This window comes from Bidens hawaiensis, unplaced genomic scaffold, assembly GCF_021521415.1.
Source record: "Bidens hawaiensis isolate Kalapana, Puna unplaced genomic scaffold, B.hawaiensis_p1.1 tig00017719_1, whole genome shotgun sequence".
NCBI classification, from domain to species: Eukaryota; Viridiplantae; Streptophyta; class Magnoliopsida; order Asterales; family Asteraceae; genus Bidens; species Bidens hawaiensis.
In genome coordinates this window covers 231,354-239,782 of record NW_027492675.1, presented here as the reverse complement: position 1 = coordinate 239,782, position 8,429 = coordinate 231,354, and positions in this window count along the sequence as shown.

The following is an 8,429-nucleotide window of genomic DNA, read 5'->3' as shown; positions in this document are numbered from 1 at the left end:
TCCAACTCTATAAATCTCAAAATCTCAAATTTTTAAGCTTTAAATTCTCAAAAAAAAAAAAAAAAAACCATTTACTATTGTTTTCGGTTTTGTTATTTATAAACAAAGTTTTATATTTTATCTAACACTAACATCTTCTCCATACTAACTCTAGGATTCACAAATCAAAAATCGAAATCTTATTTTATTTTATACACCTTTATATTCATTTCTTTTTTACCCAAAAACTTATCCCATTTTCTTTATAATTTTTTTAGCATGCCTCCGCTAAGACGCCAACCGCACAAGAACTCCACTCGACGTATGGCCGCCATCATCTCCAAGCAAATGGCCGCTGTGATTCCCGAACTAATAACCCAAATACAAGCAAACCAACCCGCACCCGTTGTTGCACCTATTGAGCCCAAACCCGTATCCTACCTGCTTAAACAATTTGCTAGTGCCAACCCGTCCGAATTCTATGGAACCAACTGTGCGACTACGTTGTTGCAGTGGTTCGAATATGTGGAGAATGTGTTTTTACACAGCGAATGCCCCGAAGCAAAAAAGACAAACTTCGCTTCAAGCATGTTTAGGGGAACCGCCCTAACTTGGTGGGGTAGTGTCATGCACCTCCAAGGTACGGATATGGCCATGGCTCTTCCATGGGCCGAGCTCAAGGCGCTGATGAAGAAGAAATTATGTCCTAAACACGAGCTCCAAAAGTTTGAGGTAGAATTTTGGGACCTAAAACAAGAAGGTGGTGATAACGCCGCTTACTCGCTCCGTTTCCACGAGCTAAGCGTTCTTGTACCTCACTTGGTCACCCCAACCGAACGTGAAATTGACAAATATATTGGGGGTTTACCGATGAAAATCCGGGACTCAGTTATGAGTAGCAAACCCGCGAGCCTTGAGGAAGCCATCACGTTAGCCGGTTGGCTATCGGAAAATCACGTGAAGGAGGGTACCCTAACCCTCAAGAAAACAATCGAGAAAGCCAAAACCGAGCCCGCTCCCCAAGCCAAGATTGAACCCGCACCACAAGCTATAAACTACTCCAACTCCTCCCGACACAACAACAACAAGAAGAAACCCAAGACTAATTACCGAAACTTTGCCGTCACCCAACCTCAACCACCACAACAAGCCCAAACTCTTCCCCAAAACCGAAAACCTTATATTGGTAACTCCCCACTATGTAACACTTGCCAACTTCACCACCCAACGAACTCGCCGTGTCGCCATTGTACAATTTGTAATCGATTTGGTCACTTCCCCAACACATGCCGATCCACCCAACGAAACCAACCCAACCAACTTAACCCACCAACCCAACCGAGAAACTTTCCCCAAAATGCCCAAAACCGCTATGCACCATACCCATCAAACCAACCCCAACAACCCCGAGCTTGCTTTAATTGTGGTGATCCCAACCATTTCCGCCAAAATTGCCCACGTTTATCTTTTGCCAACCAAGCTCAAACCGTAACCATACCATACTACCAAACACAAGCTTACCAAGTTCAAACTTACCAACCCCAAATTCCCCAACTCAATGCACCACTCATCCAACCCATCCAAACAATCCAAGCACCACCTCCACCTCCACAACAAGCACATCAAGTCAACCATGGCAATCAAGGGCGGGCGTTTATGATGAATGCAAATCAAGCTCAAGTGGCAAACGATGTTGTGAACGGTATGTTTTTGGTGAACTATCATTTGGCTTCTATTTTATTTGATACCAGTGCCGATAAAAGTTTTATTTCTTTGAAATTTGAGTCGAAACTTGCGATGCCTCGAACTAAGCTTTCCCGACCGTTCTCTGTTGAAGTCGCCAATGGCAATTCTATTACCATCAATTCCGTCGTCCGCGATTGCTCTCTTATTCTTTCTAAGCATAAATTCTCCATCGATCTCATCCCGATGCAAATGGGTAGCTTCGATGTCATAGTAGGCATGGATTGGTTGTCTTTGCACCGTGCCGAAGTCGTTTGTTTTGATAAATTCATTCGCATTCCGCTTGTCAATGGCAAGGTTCTTAAGGTCTTTGGAAACACAACGTCTCGAAGGCTAAATCTCATGTCGTGTTCTCAATCGCAAAAGTACTTACGCCAAAAGTACGTTCCGTTTTTAGCTCTCTCGGTGACAAAAGACAAAAAGGAAAGGAAGATCCAAGATATTCCTATTGTTCGTGATTTCCTTGATGTCTTTCCCGATGATGTTACCGGTCTTCCTCCCATTCGTCCGATTGAATTCCAAATCGATCTTGTGCCCGGCGCGATGCCCGTGGCCAAGGCTCCTTATCGTCTAGCCCCGTCGAAAATGCAAGAACTATCAAACCAACTCGAAGAACTTTCCGATAAAGGCTTCATTCGTCCAAGCTCTTCTCCTTGGGGCGCTCCTGTTCTCTTCGTGAAAAAGAAGGATGGTTCGTTTCGTATGTGCATCGATTATCGAGAACTCAACAAACTTACTATTAAAAATCGTTATCCATTGCCACGTATCGACGACTTATTCGACCAACTTCAAGGCGCAACTTGTTTCTCCAAAATTGATCTTCGATCGGGTTATCATCAATTGCGTGTTCGCGAAGAAGACATTCCAAAAACCGCTTTCCGTACTCGATATGGACATTTCGAATTTTTGGTTATGCCCTTCGGGTTAACAAATGCACCCGCGGTGTTTATGGACCTCATGAACCGCGTTTGTAAACCATTCCTGGATAAATTCGTTATTGTCTTTATTGATGACATCCTTATCTTCTCTAAATCCAAAGCCAAACATGAACATCATTTGCGTTCCATTCTCGAGCTCCTTAGAAATGAACAACTCTATGCCAAATTATCCAAATGTGAATTTTGGCTCGAGGAAGTTCAATTTTTGGGACATATCGTAAACGACAAAGGTATTCATGTTGATCCTGCTAAAATTGAGGCTGTTAAGGATTGGAAAACTCCAACGACTCCCACGGAAATTCGATCATTCCTCGGTTTGGCCGGATATTATCGGCGTTTCATTCGGAATTTTTCCAAGATCTCTTTGCCTCTTACCTCTCTCACCCATAAGGGACAACCCTTCGATTGGGGTTCGAAGCAAGAGGAAGCCTTTTGTACTCTCAAGGACATGCTTTGCAATGCTCCTATTCTAACTCTTCCCGATGGAAATGACGATTTTGTTGTATTTTGTGATGCATCCCATCAAGGACTTGGTTGTGTTCTCATGCAACGAGGTCAAGTCATCGCATACGCATCAAGGCAACTTAAGGTCAACGAGAAGAACTATACGACTCACGATCTCGAACTTGGTGCCGTCGTTTTCGCTCTCAAAATATGGAGACATTACCTTTATGGAACAAAATGTGTGGTTTTTACCGATCATAAAAGCCTTCAACACATTTTTGACCAAAAAGATCTCAACATGAGACAACGACGATGGGCAGAATTACTTAGTGATTACGACTGCGAGATTCGCTACCACCCCGGTAAAATCGAATGTTGTCGCCGACGCCCTAAGTCGAAAGGTTAATGTTAAATCCGTTCTGCTTCTAAGCGTCATTGTTCAAACCGATCTTCAAATTCGTATCCTTCAAGCTCAACGCACCTCCGTTGAGGAAGGTAACATGTATGACGAAATGTCATGTGGAGCCGAACTTCAACTCGAAACCAAACCCGTTGGTCTTTTGTATTTTCTCAATCGTTTGTGGGTTCCCGATCGCGATGACCTTCGTACTTGTATTCTCGACGAAGTTCATAATTCGCACTATTCCGTTCATCCCGGTGCGGATAAGATGTACTTTGATCTTCGTGCTACCTTTTGGTGGCCGGGTATGAAAAAGGACGTAGCGTTGTTTGTATCTAAATGTCTTACTTGCTCGAAAGACAAAGCCGAACATCAAAGACCTTTTGGTCTACTCGAGCAACCACCGATTCCCGTTTGGAAATGGGAAGACATTGCTATGGACTTTATCACCAAATTACCCAAAACCCAAAAAGGCAACGATAGCATTTGGGTGATCATCGATCGATTAACCAAATCTGCTCATTTCATTCCGATCCGCGAGAAGTATTCTGTCGAGTAGCTTGCTCAAATCTATGTTCGGGAAATTGTGTGCGGACACGGTTTGCCATTGTCTATCATCTCCGACCGCGATGCCCGTTTTACCTCTCATTTTTGGCGTTCACTTCAAGAAGCTTTGGGAACACGTCTCGATCTTAGCACCGCTTATCATCCTCAAACGGACGGTCAATCCGAACGTACAATCCAAACACTCGAGGATATGCTACGAGCATGTGTTCTTGATTTCGGTGGGAATTGGGATTCTCATCTTCCGTTCATCGAGTTCTCCTACAACAATAGCTACCACTCTAGCATTGATGTGGCTCCTTTTCAAGCTCTTTACGGTCGTAAATGTCGTTCCCCGATTTGTTGGAACGAAATCGGTGAAGCTCAAATCACGGGACCCGAAATGGTCCAAGAAGCCACCGACGTCATTGATCAAATCCGTAAAAATCTCCTAACCGCTAGAAATCGTCAAAAGAGTTACGCCGACAAACGGCGAAAACCGATCGAATTTAATGTTGACGATCTTGTCCTTCTAAAAGTATCTCCTTGGAAGGGGGTAGTCCGTTTTGGAAAGAAGGGTAAACTAGCTCCTCGTTTCGTTGGTCCTTTTAAAATTCTTGAGCGTGTTGGGAAAGTAGCGTATCGACTTGAACTACCGCAAGAACTTTCCGGTGTTCATTCGACATTACATGTTTCGAATCTCAAAAAATGCCTAGCCGAGGGTAATCTTCATATACCCCTCGATGAAGTTCATGTTGATGAGTCTATGATTATGGTTGAACGACCCGTTGAGATTATGGATCGCAACGAGAAGAAAACCAAACGTAGTCGTATTCGGTTAGTAAAAGTTCGTTGGGAATCACGGCGTGGCTCGGAGTTTACTTGGGAGCGAGAAGACGCAATGAAATAAAAGTATCCACATTTGTTTGCATCGTCGTCTTCATCTTAATTTCGGGACGAAATTTCCTAAAGTAGGGAATCTGTGACATTCGTCAATTTCGGGTCACTTTTGTTATGTAAACCCGACCCGTTTGTAACCCGAACATTTCAAATATATAAAATATTGGATCTTGTCATTTAAAATATATAAAATATTGTTTTTTTTATATTATGCATTGTTTGACCATTTAAACATACCCATTTTTATGCAAACCATAAAAGAATCTTTATACCCAACCCTTCACTCCTTCCCTATATATACACACCCATCTTCTTCATTTTACTCTTGCTACATCTCCAAAAAACTCTCTCAAACTCCATAGATTCAAGGTTGTTATTTCTTATGTATTTTTTGAAGTTTTGACTTCTCAAGTCAAACTAACTATAGTCTTTCATTCTAACTTGTTCATCTAACATTACTAACTCTTGAATATGGTGGTACAACATATATATAATACACACCCCTTGTTTCCTTTATTTGTTACTTCACCGACTTTGGTTGGTTAAGTTTCGAATGTCATAAGGCAAGGCTTCATGGAGGACTTCGTGTTCTTGATATATATTTACACACATAACTTATTATACATATCACTTACGACTAACTTCTAACCCTTTAGTTTGTTCATCTTATTTACAAGTTCCATGGTGTGGGTTTGTATAAGACTAACCTCGGTTTAACCGAAACTAGTCCAAACCGGAAACCGAACTTTTGTTTACTAGTTTTGTTAAAATAGTTGTTTAAACATGTTTATTGCTAGATTTGAGTTTCAAAAATCATTTTTACAAGTTCTTTGATATTAAGCATATGGAATCCATCTATGAACTCGTTGGGAGATGGAAACCGAACTAAACCGAAACTTTTGCTTAAAAGACTTGTAGTTAACTTTTTTTGTTGTAAAATTTAAGTTTTCTTCATTTATAAACCAATATACAAGTTCTATGATATTTGGGCATGTAGAAACCATCTATGAACTATTTGTGAGATGGAGACCGAACTATACCGACTTTTACTCGCTTAAGACACACAAGTGTGTTTTTTAGTTATCAAGACTTGTATATTTCTTTAAAAAAATAGTTTACAAACTGATTTTAATTATTTTTCTTAAGTACTTGGAATAGTTGGATCCAACTTGATCTCATAACATAGTTTGGACCGACAAAACCGAACACTCGCTTAACGTGCGTTGTTAGTTCTAAACAATAGATCTACGTACTTGGTTAAGTGTTAGTATGTTTTAATGAGTTATCTCATAACAATTAATATTTTGGAAAGTTGAATTTGGGTTCGACCATTTGTCAAGACCCGAACCGACAACCCGAACACTCGTTAAAAACCCGTTTTAGTATCTTTAGCCTAATGGAACCTGCATTTTAGCATTTTCCCCACCTTATTACTTAACATTGGTTAAGTAAATATTAAGGTTAGATACTTTAACCCGGTTTTGAGCAAACTTACATTTTTTAAAAGGGTTATTATTATAAATTCTTAAATAGTTACATTTTAAACCTTGAACTTTAATTGATTAGTTTTTGCAACAATTATTTTATTTAAAGATCTTCAAGACAACCTTTCTAAATCCAAGACTTTCTTTTATTTAGGCTTCATACGTTAAACTCGTCGTTCCGGCAAATCTCCAAATAATCAATCTTTCAAGTTTATTACTTGAACGTGAGTAACTTCATACGCCGTTTTCTATCTTTTATTTTGGGGGTGACATTTCAACTTATCTAAACTAAATGTTTTATACTTGGGGTCTTAAACCACAAACGTTGTTGTATACCTTACTTGAATAATTGCTCGATTTGGTGTTCTATGCTTATTTGACTATGTGTTTATCGCTTTTGGATGGTGGAACTATAAATCCTAGACCATTTGGCAACCCCTCATGGCAAGGTGTCGTTAACGTAATGCAATTAACGATAACTATAAAATCCTAAACTATTTAGCAACCCCTTATAGTTGGGTGTCGCTAACTTGTTAGCGATAACTATTTATCCAAGTTTATAGCTATTATTTATGGTTTTGTATACTAGTTTTGTGGCTTTTCATACTATATATCTATTGTTCAAACTTATGAATTGCTCACCAACCTTTGTGTTGATAAACTTTATTTTATGAAATGTTACAGGTTTGCATCTAGGTTGATTATGGAGTTCGGTGAAGAAAACATCACAAATACCGTTAGGATATTAGCAAAAATGAACAATATTTGATTTGCTATATTTTGTTATATTTTGTTGTATTTGAGTTATGAATATTTGGTTATGTGACATTTTCGATGTTGTGAAATGAAATGAGTTTGTTAAATATTGTCGCTTTAAATAGTGTCATGCGTTTATGAGGAATCATTGCACCCCCGCATGTTCCGCCGCCTTTGGTCGGGGTGTGACAATTGACCTCATTTATTTTATAAAAAGTTTGTGACCCCAAAACTTAAGAAAAAATTACAGACATTTATAGGCTAATATAAAGTAAAAACTGTCTCACAGTTTAACGTATTTAGAAAGGGTAAAATGTTAAGCCTAACTTATTATTTTTATTTGATTAGACAAAAGTTAAGCCCATTTTACCTTTTTTATTGAATGACATCATATTGTTATTAAACAAACAAGCAACGCGCTAGAGCTATTACAAAATAGTAACGATGTACGTATTACAAGCTAAGGTTAAACTTGCTCTAGTCTACGAAATGTAATCCCTCTCTTTGACCCACAAAAATGAACTAGCCTTCATTTCCCCCATAATCTTCTCTAAGTGCATTGGATTATTAGTGTGAATCTTTTCTGAAACCGCTCTTCATAACAATCATAGTTTCACTAAAAAGTACAATATTTTTTACTTAAGTGATCATTTGGTTTCTTGATCCCGAAAGCTGTGAATTTTTTACTAGAGTCTAGCTGGACATACATTGTATTTTTTCAGCCACTAAGTCCCAAAGCTTTATTTTTAACATGATTGGGTTCGCTATTCAAAAGAGGGTTGAGGCGCGGCTTGTGTCCGTTTACCCGCCACTCTATTGCAATGTAATTGTTTGTGGTTAATGAAAACCGGACCGTAAGATTATTTATAGTAAACACCAAATGTATATCTATTACAACTGAAACCTAACAATTATAACCATATAAAACATATGACCATTTCGTAGGTAAAAAATGAATTATAGGAGGAGATATAGAACGAGTTAGCAAATAAAAATAAATTAAGGGAATCGCTAACATGATCCGAATGACACGTGTTAAAACGTTAGAAACCAAGTTAAGAGGGGGTGTTTTTTTCTAAATGACTTATCATCAGTGTTTTTGAAACCGGTTCAAACCGGCCGATTAAACCAGTTAAACCGGATTTCGCATAGCAGACCGGTATTTTCTTTTAATAATTAAACTAAATAAATAAAAACTCATTAAATTATATAATTAAATAAAAATACATTAAAATAAAAAAA